Below are 16,750 nucleotides of genomic sequence, written 5' to 3'. Positions count from 1 at the left end.
GTTGCAGAGTTTTGGTTTGAAACCCTGCTTTACAAAGCACATGACTTTAGGTGAGTCACTTCACTGCACTGCTCCACGTCCCTGAAAAGGATATAGCAAGGAAGCAAAACCAAATGAGAAAAAAATATACGTATTTCCCACAAAAATCAAAAAGCATTTGTGTGACTTTAAGGGGAATTATAATTGTCATAAAATGAAGCAATCAATCAATAGTTGTGCTTGGTCTCCGGAGTGTAAGAGAGTTGTAGTCCTCGCCATCAGCCTTGGGCAAACAGCGTGAGTTAGCATTTCATTGTGAAAACACGAAGTTCCTTTGGATGCTCTTCATCTGAATTTCCTTCACTCACTATCTGTAAATGGTTGACTTTGAGAGCTGGGTTTCAGTGATTGAATCTAATGAAGCTTAGGTATTAGGGCAATCTATTTCATGGTACAGTTCCAAAGGCCAATTTTTTTTCTTAGTTTTTGATTTTTAAGATTTTAATTCCAGTACAATTAACATACAATGTTATATAATTTCAGGCATACAATATAGTGAGTCAATAAGTCCGTACATCAACCAATGATAAAAATACGGAACACTTCACAAATCTGTGTGTCATCTTTGTACAGGTGCCATGCTACTCCTCTTCATAGCTTTCTAATTTTATTACAATGTGCTGTCAAAGCAAGCACCCGAAGCCTAATTTTAAACAGTTATAAATATATCATGATTATTTTGGTTGGATGGGGAATTGTGGGAAATAGAATTTATTTGAATTCCTACAGTTGAAAAGCAAACATTTGGAACAATGCTGCAAACAGCAAGCACAACTTGTGACTATATGAGCAATCACATGTTTTTTCAGATCCCAACATTTCAGATCTATCTTTGATGTTATTGATGCAAAATTGTTACTGATACAACAAAATTATTCTGAATATCATAGTTCTTGTATGAAAACAATTTGATAAAAGTTTTCCAAATGTTCACAATTCTAAATATTTTATATGGCATTACCAATAACAAATGATGAATCTGAAAGAAATCTTCCTAAAAATAAAATTTTGATCAACCAGACAAGAAGCTTGACATTATTTCTATTGTCCTCTAGAAAATATTTTTAAATTTTTATTTGAAACTATAAATAGCATTGAAAAGGAAAGAAAATATAAATAGCATTGCAGACAAATGTAAGAGGAAATGGTAATGTAGAGGAGTGTCAGATAGTTGCTAAATGTTATTTTTGTGTATGACATGTTTATGATATTTGTCAACTTTGAAAATACATATACACTGATTCTTTTTCCTATTCAAAATAAATATTCATTTTCATATAGAATTTAGAATTTAGAATTTTGTATTACTTTCCTTAAAGAGATTCTCCAATATTGTAAAGCAGCAGGCCCCACAAATATATTCCTTCCCCAGGTGACTCTATTTTCCAAACTCCAACTTTAAAACTTTCTTTCCTATGTCTGTTTTCTAGAAGATTTTTAAAAAATTATCTTCTTTTTACGACATGTATTTATTTTTAAAAAGAGAGAGAGAGAGCACAAGCTGGGGATGACTGAGAGAGAGGCAGGGAGAGAATCCCAAGCAGGCTCCATGCTGTCGGTGCAGAGCCCAATGTGAGGCTAACTCTCACAAACAGTGAGATCACGACATGAGCCAAAATCAAGAGTTGGGTGCTTAACCGACTGATCAGCCTAGGAGCTCCGGTAATTACCTTCTTAGATTTGCTTTCTTGAGATGGAAGTGTAGAAAATTCATTTTCTTGATGGTATATTTCTTCATTTATTTTGTTTTGTTTTAAGCTCTTCTTTGGACACAGAAAATTCCTTTCAACTCAAATTATTCCTAAAGCCATAAAGGTTGAATTCCAAAACAGGAGTATTTATTCACTCTAGCCACTTACATTTCTAATCCAAGTATTCACTGCTTTTACCATTCAAATTAGTTCAGACTGTCTCATTGAAACAATTTTATTTGAATTTCTATCTATCTATATACATATATTTGAAACTATGTGGTAAAAACAGTGATAATTTAAAACTATACACATACATTTCCTGAACACATTATTTTAACTTAAATAAATTACATTCATTAGCCAACTATTTGACATAGGACCAAGGCCTTTGGAATATGTGATTTATGATTGTTTAATGGTGTTATTTTTCCAGCATAAAATATGGCCATAAGTTATCATCTATGAATTCAAGTTCAGCTTCCTTTAATGGAGAGCCACATAAGAAGCAAGCTTAGTGCAGAATCTATCTGGAACTTAACATTTATTTCCTATTCTTTTACCTATGTCTCATATACCTCTAATGGGGTTTTTTTTTCATCTATTTGCCTTATCCAGTCTTTCCAGTGAATTTCCCTTGATTTTTATAAAGATAGCTCCTTTTTATTCTTACCTAATACTTAATGAAATTTTATAATTATGAAATCTAACCAGCATAAATCTGTTTGGGAAGAAATTGATTCTTACCAGCACACTGGTCATCAGATGGATCTAGAATGAGAGTCTTGGACAGGAGGTAGTCTAGGAATCAGACCTGCATACTGTTCTGCAGACTTAGTCAGTATATTGAGATACTCTGATTTACATCTCAAGGAAATGAAAGTTTTGTTTAGTCTAGCAAATTAAGCAAATAGAAATTGAGTTAAAAAAGTTTCTATTATTATTATTATATTTTTAATTATTTTTTCTTTAGCATTTATTTTTGAGAGAGGGAGAGACAGAACGTGAGGGGAGGAAGGCAGAGAGGGAAGGAGACAGAGAATCAGAAGCAGGTTCCAGGCTCTGAGCTGTCAGCACAGAATCCAACGTGGATCTCATCCATGAACCATTAGATCATGACCTGAGCTGAAGTTAGACCTTAATCAACTGAGCCAGCCAGGTACCCTTATTATTATTATTTTTATATTAACCTTTTCATGGAAATAATTGGTGATCTATGATGATCTGGGTTTCTTCCATCAAACTACAATAAACTCTTCTGAGCTAGTAATGTTCAGTCAAATTTCCAAACTGTGTTTGGATCCTAGGCTGTAGTAAGTAATCAATAGAGAAATGCCCCTTTAAAGGTTCTGCCACCCATGCAATAGACACAGTGCTTCCTCTTGTCCCAGGATGGGAACAGGTGACTATTTGTCTTTGCAGTGAAGGTGTTCACCCTAAATTGGTCCATCATCATTTTTCTGAAATCCTTTAGAAATGAGGAAATGGGAAAAAAGGTATACTCTAGTGTGATAATACGGTGTGGGGAGGAGTTCTATATAAAAGGAAGGGAAATAGTACACACACAAACCACTAACTATGGCAGGTAAATACACTGTACTACACTCTAAGTCCCTCTGTAAGCAGAAATTACAATTTTTAAAATGTTTCATTTATTTTCGAGAGACAGAGAGAGACAGAGCTAGCAGGGGAGGGTCAGAGAGAGAGGGAGATACAGAATCTGGAGCAGGCTCCAGGCTCTGAGCTGGCCATCAGCACAGAGCCCTACACAGGGCTCGAACCCACGAACTGTGAGATCATGACCTGAGCCGAAGCTGGACGCTTAACTGACTGAGCCACCCAAGCACCCCAGAAATTACAATTTTTAATTGTTTGTTGACCATAGTATAATACCCAGCACTTAATACACTTGGCATTTGTGGGCATCAATATATACACTTGAATGACTTAAAAATAATATAATTGCTTCACTAACTTTTATTTTGAATAAACTTGATAATAAAGAGATAGTCTATACCCATTTTGCCCCCAAAATTTGTTGATCAAAAAGTCTAAGTGAATTGTCCAGTTTGAATTTATCATCATTATATAATGATTTTTAATTTCCCATAGTGCACAATGAAAACACTATGTTTGTTGTTGTTGTTTTTTACTTACCTGGTAGGCTTTGCCAAGGCTTCATATTTGAAATCATTAGGCAATCAAAAATTATATTTTTCAATCAGACTTAAATGTAATATTTAAAATAAATACTGTAAACTAGGAGCTATTTGAAATTTTTAGGAATGTTGAATTTTATATTTCCAGGAAATATATATTAATATCTTTCTAATAAATAGTGAGTTATTTTATATATATATATATACATATACATATATACCTATCTTTTAGTTCTTTTAGCTGTTACTTGGATCACAGGTTGGTATGCTATGCTCTGCAGTGCTGTTATGTTACATTCTGTTATATTACAAGAGAAAGTTTATCCTTAAAGTGAATATAATTCTACAGTGGCTCTTAGCTTTCAAACTGTAGTGTAACTTTGATTGCTACCCTAGAATGTTGGCACATGACTCTAGACTATTGAAGATTGGTATATCTTCCTTTGTCCCTGGGGGAATTTTACCCATTTGCAAATATGAACATTGATATCTATCTTCTTTGACTTTGCTTTTCCCTCTGGATCCTACCTTAAGACCTAGAGGGAGATGTCATGAGCTAGAGAAGACGTTACAAGTGTGAACAACAATAAATTAAACTATGACACTAAAGGTCATTCCAAATAAACTTTCTATTTCCCTTGTGATAGTGTTTTGCAAATGAATCTCAATCAGCAGGTTGCAAGTCCCCTCGCCTTGAGTGAAAAATAATGCAAAGCATAAGAGACCTACAACTCTGTTTTTATTTATCCACATGTGCCTCTAAACACAAAGTCCTCCCCAGTTCTCTGTAAGTTTTATTTAGCCATGGAGAATACACAATAGCTTTTTCTTTTATAACTTTACCACCATATCAGTACTGAGGCCTGTATTTAATAATATGGATGTCCTTAGATTGATGAACTAGAATAAATTCAAAAGGATATTGGATGTTATAAATTACCATAATTAAAATCTTTCTGAAGGAATTTAATAAGTAGATGGATATGAGATATTTACATTGACATTATGACACTTTAAGTAATGCTTTTATATAAACAGTTAATTTGTAAATTATATATATACATATATCCTTTTAAAAAATCATATTATGTTTGTGTCCATTCATTTATTAAAGAGCATGTGCTATATTTCAGTAATACTGAAACATCAGCTTTAATATATCCTTCTAAAGAATAATCAAATAATAGAATATATAGCTAAATTATATAAGTTCTATAAAAGTTTATGGTAAACATAAATAAAACAACTTTGAGGAAAAGTTTTGAATACTTTCCTTATTACAGATATATACTTGGAACTGTTTAAGCACACAAGGAGATTCAATGAATTTCATTTGCTTTTTAGTTGCGGCGATGATGTTACTTTCCTAATTTAAGACTGGAAAAATTATTTTGTATAATCAGTTTAACTCAAAACTGGAACAAGTTGAAATAATTATTAATAAGATGGCTAATTTTTCATACATTTTAATAGGGCTAGAAATTTAATCAGGGATGGATATTGGAGGAAAATAATTATCTTACGTTGCCCTATGGGATTTTAATTTTAATTTCTAGACTTCCCAGAAAATGCTTCTCAGAAAGTTTCTATTTTCCCCATCCAGTGAAAAATAAATTATTATTTGTTACAGACAACACCCTAATATAGTCCCATCCTGAAGCTCGAGGACCATGGGACAGTCTCCTTGCCATCCTTGTCACATGGAAATGGTGTGAATATCACAATGATTTAACTTCTAGCAGCAACATCAACCCATAACCAACAGACTTTAATCCTCCTTGAGGAAATTAATTCAAGGTCTTCATCCAGTTTTGGATGTAAAACAAAACTACTTCTGGCAGCTTACGAGCAAATACACTATGTTAGTGGGGATGTGTGTGTCTTGTAAAATCACAAATAGGTTACTTTACCTGTGGGTTCTTGTTCTTGTTGCTGATGCACATGAGTACATCAGATAAGGCAAGAGTTACATGTTCGGTACCTACTGGAATCTCAGTGCCATCTCTGACCTATTGCTTAATCTCATCCTTGGTTCTTTTGTGATAATTATTTCAACTGTGGGTACCGACTGTAAAACCTCCTTCAAACTCCAAAAAGGTTTTTTCCTCCTCCTTCTCCTCCCTTCCCCTCCCTTTTCTTTTCTTTTTGCTTTATTGCTTTGTTTTGTCAGAAAATTATCAGTTTGGCATTACTAGTATTCATAAAAATAAAAATATACCAGGAAAATTTCTATTTCAGTTTATGATTATGGAGGAACCTCTTACCCTAATCTCCATGAACTATAATCAATTGATTACCAAGTTAGTAATTATAATCTGATTTACTTAAAAGTCTTTTTTAATGCCGAATAGAATCACAATAACTAAGTCAAAAGGGGTTCATATTTTATTCTATTTTTTAGGGCTTATAAATTCACAATCAAGGATTAGTAGACAATTAAGCAATATCCAGGGAGCTTTATAAAGGAATATAGTCAATAAGAATACAACAGAGTTCCTAAAAAGAGATGTGTTTTCTTTGTAGTTGTTGTTAGATCTGTCAGCAGTTTCTATGCTAGTGTAGGTACATACCCGGTACTGTCACATTAATGCATTAACTTTCTAATGTCAATAGGAAATAAATACATTGAAAAGTGACTTAAATGTAGCAAATCAAGAATGCTCTTCATAAATCACTTATAATACTATATCTTATTATAATCTGGCCTCTTATTTTTCATTGAACATAGTAATCTTTAAAACAGTCAAGTGCTAATAAAATTTCATCAGATGATATATATGTTAGTGGGCTGGCAAGATAGCAAAGGGGTAGCAAATGGGCGCCTGGGTGACTCAGTCAGTTGGGCGTCCGACTTCGGCTCAGGTCATGATCTGTGAGCAGTCTGTGAGTTGGAGCCCTGCATCGGGCTTTGTGCTGACTTCTCGGAGCCTGGAGCCTGCTTCAGATTCTGTGTCTCCCTCTCTCTCTGCCCCTCCCCCACTCATTCCCTGTCTCTCTCTGTCTCAGAAACAAATTAATGTTAAAAAAAATTTTTTTTTAAATATAGCAAAGTAGCATGGATTTCTTACCCAAAGTCAGTTTTCTGGGTGAAAGTATAGAAGGATATATTCTCAAAATGGGGGTAGGGAGGAGGACAGGAGAGGAACTTGAGAGAAATAATTTTTTAATGTTTATTTATTTGTTTGTTTGTTTTGAAAGAGAAGGGGGAGGAGGGAGGAGCAGACAGAGGAGGGGCTGACAGCACAGAGCCCTATGCAGGGCTCAAACTCACAAACTGAGATCATGACCCAAGCCAAAGTTGGACACTTGACCAACTGAGCCAACCAGGCACCCCGAGGGAAATCATTTTTAATTTTATTTGGTTCTACAAAATGGCACGGGATTTTTTTAATGTTTATTTATTTATTTTGAGAGGGAGTGGGGGGAGGGGCAGAGAGAAGAGAAAGAATCACAAGTAGGCTCCACACTGCCAACCCAGAGCCCAACACGGGGCTCAATCTCACAAACTATGTTATCACTTGAGCTGAAATCAAGAGTCTGATGCTCAACTGACTGAGCCACCCAGGCACCCAGGAGTTTTGTTACTTAAACAGAATTTCCTCATTTGTATTTTTACATATACAGATATTTAAAATGAAAAACTGTTTCATGTCAGGTTTAATCAGGGAAACAGACCACTACAAGATAAAGATAGTAAGGGCCCAGCATGCCTACCTCCCATCATTTGTCTCATTCAGCATGTTACTTTTTTTTTTAATAGTTTATTGTCAAATTGGTTTCCATACAACACCCAGTGCTCTTCCCCACAAGTGCCCTCCTCCATCACCACCACCTCTTTTCCCCCTTCCCCCTTCCCCTTCAGCCCTCAGTTCCTTTTCAGTATTCAATAGTCTCTCATGTTTTGCATCTCTCTCTCTCCCCGACTCTCTTTCCCTCTTTCCCTCCCCCTGGTCCTCCATTAGATTTCTCCTGTTCTCCTGTTAGACCTATGAGTGCAAACATATGGTATCTGTCCTTCTCTGCCTGACTTATTTCGCTTAGCATGACACCCTCGAGGTCCATCCACTTTGCTACAAATGGCCATATTTCATTCTTCCTCACTGCCATGTAATACTCCATTGTGTATATATACCACATCTTCTTGATCCACTCATCAGTTGATGGACATTTAGGCTCTTTCCATGATTTGGCTATTGTTGATAGTGTCGCTATGAACATTGGGGTACATGTGCTCCTATGCATCAGCACTTCTGTATCCCTTGGGTAAATCCCTAGCAGTGCTATTTTTGAAAACTCTTTTTAAGTGTTGCTTGCATTTGACCAAATGACACAGGCTATGTGAGGCCGCTGATTCTGTGGCTGCTGCTATAGAGAATGAAGTCTTCAGAACTAGAAGGATGGTCAAGAAGGGATCATGGGTACAGAGCAGGTAAAGAAGGACGACCTGGGACTTAAGAATAGGCCAGGCAGACTAGGACCATGCTGCTCTCTCATCACATTCTAGCCTTCGGTCTCAATGACAGCACGCCCTGCAGAAGGGAATTTGTTCTTGTGCAGCTAGGTGCTTGCCTGGCCCAAAAATGGGAGAAACGGAAGGAGAATCTGGCCGCGTACAAGGGGTGCAAGCCCAGCTGCCGCCACGAAGAAAAAAAAGTGACAACATCCTGAGCAGTGTAGCACCTCATTCCCTGAAGTGACCCTCTGAACATAAAATAAATATGGCTGCAGTTTCTCTTCTACCTTCCAAATCCCATGTGTGTCTCTTGTGGGCCACAGTAACCTGGAACTTTGTAGAGCAGAGAATTCTGGAAAGCATAGTAGCAACTTTGCTAAATTGACACCGTACAGATCTACCACATATATGAATGAAGTCTGAGGTTTCTCTCAAAATCATTTAGGAGAGAAAGAATTTAGCAGTATTGGCCATCAGCTAATGTTTTTAAGCTGAGTTAAGGGTATATGAGGTGTGCTATGCTATTTTCTGTATATTCCCTTGAAACTTAACTGTAGTTAAAATTTTACTTAAGAAATGAAAAAGAGAAAGAGAAGAGAGGGAGGCAGGGAAGGAGGAAGGAGGGGGGGTAGGGAGAGAGAGAGAGAGAGAGAGAGAGAGAAGGAAATAATGCCCTGAAATCTGAAATTGCCTTGAACTGGTGTTAGTTCATGATGGAGTGACGTAGCAGAGAAGAGTCAGGAGTGGAAAGTGGATGGCATTAGCGGGGCACACCAGTGTGCTGCAGCAGGAAAGGGGTTGCGGAAGATACTTTTAAACTTTCTCTCCATGCGCCTACATTACAGAAATATTAAGGACAAAATAGACCACCTATACAGGTATCCTTGGGGTAATATGAAGATTGCAAGAAATCCCCGCTGGGAAAAAGTCAGTGAGAATAGCCACCTGCTCTTAAACCTTTACCCTCTGGGTACTTCCTCCAAATCCCTGAATAAGTGTGTGTCAAGCTGAGAAGGTTACGTGTCCACCATGCTGCTTTCCTCCAGGGGTATCAAGATGTGCTTGAGCCAGCATTCATCCACAGCGATTCCGGGGTGCCTGTACCCTTCAGGCTGGACGTCCTCCTCCCTCTTTATCTTAAACTCACCTGGCTGGGGTCTAGTCTTCAGTACTTGATACTATATAAGAATTTGATTTCTTAGTCTAAAATACCAAAACAAGGACTAAAACTATCTCAAGAGAAAGAATGCAAACCAAACAATAATTTCTTCATCAAATACTTGATTACTAGAGCATTATTATTGGCATTGGAGGTAAAACAGAGAATCATACAAAGAAATAGCCCTACCTTCAGGCCCTGTCTTATGGCGCTGACATTGGCAAGGAGCAGGGGAATTCAAGAAATAAGATAAATAACAACACCAGGGTGGACATTCAAACTGCCCTAATTGAGGTACCACCCAGTGCAATAAATGAAAGAAAAGAAACAGAAGATATGAACACTGGAAAGAAAGAATTGAGATGGTCCCTATTTTTAGGCAACATGATTGTCTTTGTAGAAAATCCCAATGGAACTACAAAAAGCTACTAGAACAAATAAGTAAATTTTGTAAGGCTGAAGAAAATAAGGTCAGTACACAAACACCAATCAGATTTCTACATACTAGCAGTGAACAGTTTGAGAAAAATATATTCTATCTGTAAAATACTACTGTCACACATGTCCATGGATTCGAAATAGAATTTTTTTTACATTTATTTACTTTTGATACAGAGAGAGAGAGAGAGAGAGAGAGAGAGAGAGAGAGCAAAAATGGGGGAGGGGCAGAGAAAGAAGGAGACACGGAATCCAAAGCAGGCTCCAGGCTTTGAGCTCTCGGCATAGAGCCCTACAGGGGGCTTGAACTCACAAACTGTGAGATCATGACCTGAGCTGAAGTTGGACACTTAACCTACTGAGCCATCCAGGCATCCCAGAATTTTAAAATAAAGACTATAACAAAAGATGAAAAGAGGCATTATATATAATTAAGGAAAATCTGTCCGCGAAGAGGATCTTACAATTGTAAACATGCCCCAATGTGGAACACCCAAATATATAAATCAATTAATCACAAACATAAAGAAACTCATTCATAATAATCCCATAATAGTAGGGGACTTCAACACCCCACTTACAGTAATAGATCATCTAAGCAGAATCAACAAGGACACAATGGCTTTGAATAATACACTGGACCAGATGGACTTAACAGATATATTCAGAGCATTTCATCCTAAAGCAACAGAATATACATTCTTCTTGAGTGCATATGGAACATTCTCCAGAATAGATCACATACTGGAACACAAATCAGTCCTCAACAAGGACAAAAAGATCAGGATCACGCCATGCATATTTCAGACCACAACGCTATGAAACTCTAAATCAACCACAAGTTGACAATAAGCTATAAAAAAAAGCCTCAAAAAAAATCAACCACAAGAAAAAAATTGGAAAGACAACAAATAGTTGGAGGCTAAAGGACATCCTACTAAAGAATGAATAGGCTAATCAAGAAATTAAAGAAGAAATTAAAAAGTACATGGAAGCCAATGGAAATAATAACACCAAGCCCAAAACCTCTGGGATGCAGTAAAGGTGGTCATGAGAGGGAAGTATATAGCAATCCAGGCCTTCCTAAATAAGGAAGATACACAATCTAACCTTACACTTTATAAAACTGGAAAAAGAACAACAAATAAACTCAAAACAGCAGAAGATGGGAAATAATAAAGAATAAAGTCATTGCTATCAAGATAAAAAAAAAAAGAGTAGAACAAATCAATGAAACCAGAAGCCAATTCGTTGAAAGAATTAACAAAATTGATTAACCCCTACCCAGTTTGATCAAAAAGAAAAAAGAAAGGATCCAAATAAATAAAATCAAGAATGAAAGAGGAGAGATCACAACCAACACCATATAAATACAAACAATAATAAGGTAATATTATGAGCAATTATGTACCAATAAATTGGGCAACCTGGAAGAAATGGACAAATTTCTAGAAACATATAAACTACCAAAACTGAAACAGGAAGAATTAAAAAATTTGAACAGACAGTAATCAAAAGTCTCCCAGAAAACAAGAGGCCAGGTTTGGATGGCTTTCCAGTGGAATTCTACTAAACATTTAAATGAGAGTTAATGACTATTCTTTTGAAGTTGTTCCAAAAAATAGAAGTAGAAGGAAAACTTCCAAACTCATTCTATGAGGCCAGCATTAGCTTGACTCCACAACCAAAGACCCCACTAAAAAGGAGAACTACAGACCAACTTCTCTGATGAACATGAATGCAAAAATTCTCAACAAGGTATTAGCCAACCAGATTCAACAGTACATTAAAAGAACTATTCACCACAATCAAGTGGGATTTCTACCTGAGCTGCAGGCCTGATTCAGTATCTGCAAATCAATCAATATCATGCGTCACATCAATAAAAGAAAGGACAAAAACCACGTAATCTTCTCATTAGATATAGAGAAAGCACTTGAAAAAATACAGCATTCTTTCTCGATAAAAAAAACACTTAAGAAAGTTGAAATAGAAGGATCATACCTCAAGATCATAAAAGCCAGGGTGAAAAATCTATACACTGAAAACTGTAGAAAGCTCATGAAAGAAATTGAAGAACACACAAAAAAATGGAAAAATATTCCATCCTCATGGAAGAACAATTATTGATAGAATGTCAGTACTACCCAGAGCAATCTGTACATTCAATACAATCCCAATAAAAATAGCACCAGCAGTCTTCAAAGTGCTAGAACAAACAATCCTAAAATTTATATGGAACCTGAAAAGATCCTGAATAGCCAAAGCAATCTTGAAAAAGAAAACTGAAGCTGGAGGCATCACAATTCCGGACTTCAAGCTGTATTATGAAGCTGTAATCCTCAAGACAGTATGGTACTGGCACAAAAGCAGACACATAGATCAATGGAACAGAATAGAGAACCCAGAAATTGACCCTCAAAAGTATGGTCTACTAATCTTCGACAAAGCAAGAAAGAGTATCCAATGGAAAAAAGAGTCTTCTTTAGCAAATGGTGCCAGGAAAACTGGACAGCAACATGCAGAAAAATGAACTTGGACCACTTTCTTACACCATCCACAAAAATGAGCTCAAGATGGATGAAAGACCAAAACGTAAGACCAGAAGCCATCAAAATCCTAGAGGAGAAAGCAGGCAAAAACCTCTTTGACCTCAGCCAGAGAAACTTCTTACTCAACATGCCTCCAGAGGCAAGAGAAACAAAAGCAAAAATGAACTATTGGGAGCTCATCAAAATAAAAAGGTTCTGCACAACGAAGGAAACAATCAGTAAAACTAAAAGGCAACTGACAGAATGGAAAAAGATTTATGGAAACAACATATCAGGTAAATGGTTGGTATCCAAAATCTATAAAGAACTTATGAAATTCAACACCCCAAAAAACAAATAATCCAGCAAAGAAATGGCAAAGGACATGAATAATCACTTTTCTAAAGCAGACATTCAGATGACCAACTAACACATGAAAAATGCTCACCATCACTCATCATCAGGGAAATACAAATTAAAACCACAATGAGATACCACCTTACTCCAGTCAGAATGACTAAAATTAACAACTCAGGCAACGACAGACTTTGTGAAGATGCAGAGAAAGGGGAACACTTTTGCTTTGCTGGTGGGAATGCAAACTGGTGTAGCCACTCTGGAAAACAGTATGGAAGTTCCTCAAAAAAGTAAAAATAGAACTGCCCTACAACCCAGAAATTTCACTACTAGGTATTTATCCAAGGGATAAAGATGTGCTGTTTTGAAGGGGAATATACACCCCAATGTTTATAGCAGCACTGTCGACAATAGCCAAAGTATGGAAAAAGCCTAAATGTTCAATGACGGATGACTGGATAAAGAAGATGTGGTATATGTATACAATGGAGTATTATTCAACAATCAGAAAGGATGAAATCTTGCCATTTGCAACCACATTATGAAACTAGAGGAAATTATGCTAAGTAAAATTAGTCACAGAAAGACAAATATCATATGACTTCACTCATTTGAGGAATTTAAGATACAAAATAGATGAAAATAAGGAAGGGAAGCAAAAATAATATAAAAACAGGGAAGGGACAAAACGTAAGAGACTCTTAAATATAGGGAAGAAACAGAGAGTTGCTGGAGGGGTTGTGGAAGGGAGGATGAGCTAAATGGGTAAGGGGTTAAGGAAGCCACTTGTTGGGATGAGCACTGGGCATTTTACATAGAGGGTGAATCACTGTAATCTACTCCTGAAATCATTGTTGCACCACACTATATGCTAACTAACTTGGATGTAGATTAAAAAAGAAATAACTAAGGAAATATAGGCATAAAAAAAGAAAAAAAGAAATATAATAAATAAATAAGAAAAAATAAGAAAAATACTAAGACAATAAAACCTTCATGCTCTGCACTGGGAAATAATATTTATAAATCATATTTCTGATAAAGATTTTGTATCCATAGAACTCTCAAAACTTAGTAATAAGAAAAGAAAAACTCTAAAGAAGAAAATGGGCAAACTATCTGGACACATTATCAGGAAAGACATCAGAATGGCAAATAAGCTAATGCAGAGATGCTCAATGTCATAGTGGTTAGAGAAATGCAAAGTAAAACAGTGAGATACCACTAAATACTAATTAGCATGACTAAGAAACAAATAAACAAACCAAAAAAAAAAAAAAAACCAAAAACGCTCTGATTGATGCTGAAGACACAGACCAACCAAAACTCTAAACCTTTGTACATGGTTGGTGGAAATGAACAATGTTACAATCACTTTAAGAAAGAGTGCCTACAAAGTTAGACATGTACTTACTACATAATCAAAAGATTCTACACACAGATATTTTTCCAAAAGGAATTAAAACTATGCTCACATAGAAACTTACATGTAAATATTTACAGTGACTTTTTAATGTAATCACCAAATATTAGAAAGAACTCAAATGTCCCTCAAATGGAATGGATAGGCAAACTCTTGTACCTCCATATAATGGAGTAGTTCTTCGCAGTAAAATGGAATGGCATACTGAAGCGTGCAACAGAATAATTGGCTCCTAAGTGCATTATGCCAAGGGCAAGAATCCAAAATCAAAAAGTGACAGCATGATGCCATGCGTATGCCATTATGGAAAAGGTGATACTCTAGTGAAAGAGAACAAACAACTGATTGCCCAGAGTTGGGGGCACTAGAAAGGATGATAACTATAAAACGATGTGGAGGAATTGTTTGGTCATTGGAAATGTTTTATATCTTTATTTTAGTGGTGGTTCCACTACTATACCCATCTGTCAAAATTCACAGGACTGTCCTTTTTAAGGGGAGATTTTTACTCTCTGCAAATGAAACTTTAATTGAAAACTAAAGTAAGTATACGTAATATTAGGTGGCAATGGTTGGTGAGCAAGAAAAATGAATTAGGGAGGGGAAACATAAAATGTCTAACTGTGAAATTCACTGAGGATGGGTGAAGAAAGAGAAGGCCTCACTGCAAAGATGATTTTTTAGATCATCTCCTGCAAGAAGTCTGACATATTTAAGCAAGAACAAGAAAATCAATGTGGGTAGAATGGAGTTGATAAGAAAAGCAAACAAAGTGGTCGGGTAGTTAACTCAAGAGCATCAGATAGAAGCTCATAAGTCACAGTTAGGTCTTTGACTGTTACTGTGAGTGAGATGGCAAGCTAGCAGAATAGTGTGAGCAGAAGACTGACACCATCTGGCTGACATTGTAACAGGGTCCCTCTGTCTACCATGTTGAGTAGGAGAGGTAAGGTTCCCATACAAAGACTGACAAGCAGGGAAAAGAAAAAGCATAGAGAAGATGGTGGAGGAAGTATATTGGATATATTGGAAATGTAAAGCCAGTGAGTTTCCGATCAGCTGGAGGTGAGCTATGTAAGCAAGGAAGGAATTAATGATTCAATGGGTAGAAGGATTTTTGGTCTAAAAAACTGAAAGAATGGAACATCTCTCTCTTTTTTTAAGATTTTATTTTTAAGTAATCTCTATTCCCAAAGTCAGGCTCAAACTGACAGCCCCCAAATCAAGCATCACACACTCCATCCATTGACCCAGCCAGGCGCCCCAAGAATGGAACATCTTTTAAATACTTTTTTAATGTTTGTTTATTTTTGAGAGAGAGACATAGCACAAACAGGTGAGGGGCAGAGAGAGAGGGAGACGCAGAATCCAAAGCAGGCTCCAGGCTCTGAGTTGTCAGCACAGAGCTTAACAAGGGGCTCAAACCCATGAACCTGTGAGATCATGACCTGAGCCAAAGTCAGAGGCTGAATCAACTGAGCCACCCAGGCGCCCCAAGAATGGAACATCTTAATTGAAATGGAGAGGATTATAGAAGGAGCTGATCATGTGGAAAGGGTATGGATATTAGTCTGGGACATTTAGGTTGAAGATGCTTATGAGACAGCTAAATGGAGCCATCAAGTAGGCAGGTGCGTTTCTGAACCTGTAACTCAGCGGACAGGTTCCTAACAGATACACAAACTTGTAAGTCATCACTATAAAAATTATATTTAAGGCCATTAAACAGCATGAGATCACCAGAGATAAAGCATAGATAGAAAGAGAAAGAGGTCCAAGGACTGAGTCTTGAGACAGTATGTGCATCTGAACCATAATTATGGGAACAGATGGACCAAGAATCTAAACTCAGCATGATAAGCTTTGGGAGATAAGAACGATAATAGCAACATAAAACAAGAATAAAACACCACAGAATCTAAACTCAGTAAAAATACTGAGTATGAAAAACATAGCAGTTGAAATGAAGAACAAGGTAATTCAGATAAATAGTAAGACAGACATAGATGGTGAATAAATTAGTAAACTAAAAGCTCAGTTTAGGAATTTCCAGAGAGCAGCAGTCATAGACAAAGAGGATATATAATGGAAAGTCTAAGAGAAACGTGACTAGAAATAAATGTGCAGACATTCAGATTACAAGAGTCTGAGAAGAGAGGAAAATAAAAATGAAGATGAAAATATGTATAAAAAATAAGGAAATAAATTTCCCAGGATTAAAGAGAGAAGAGTGAGTGACCTCAAGTACAAGGGCTCACAGAGCACCAAACAGTAGGAAGAAAAGCAATGCCATATATATAAATTATTAGAAAATTTGAGACATTATATAAATGGCAATCTTCATAAAACTTGCAAATAGAAAAGTCACCTATAGGAGCGCCTGGGTGGCCCAGTCGGTTAAGTGTCTGACTCTTGGTTTTGGCTAGGTCATGATCTCACAGTTCACGGGTTCAAGCCCCACATGGGGCTCTGTGCAGATGGTGCAGAAACTGCTTGGTAT

The 16,750-nt window shown here is 36.5% G+C and overlaps 1 non-coding gene across 1 annotated transcript; it reads right to left on the bottom strand.

The window, feature by feature from the left end:
- Positions 1–567: 567 nt before the first annotated feature.
- On the bottom strand, positions 568–675 carry LOC115303473. The gene has a single exon (XR_003914076.1). It is a non-coding gene; the product is annotated as a U6 spliceosomal RNA (small nuclear RNA).
- Between the last annotated feature and the right edge of the window lie 16,075 nt (positions 676–16,750).

The sequence above is a fragment of the Suricata suricatta genome, chromosome 1 (genome assembly GCF_006229205.1).
Source record: "Suricata suricatta isolate VVHF042 chromosome 1, meerkat_22Aug2017_6uvM2_HiC, whole genome shotgun sequence".
Taxonomy (NCBI): Eukaryota; Metazoa; Chordata; class Mammalia; order Carnivora; family Herpestidae; genus Suricata; species Suricata suricatta.
This window is presented reverse-complemented; position numbering and strand designations above follow the sequence as displayed.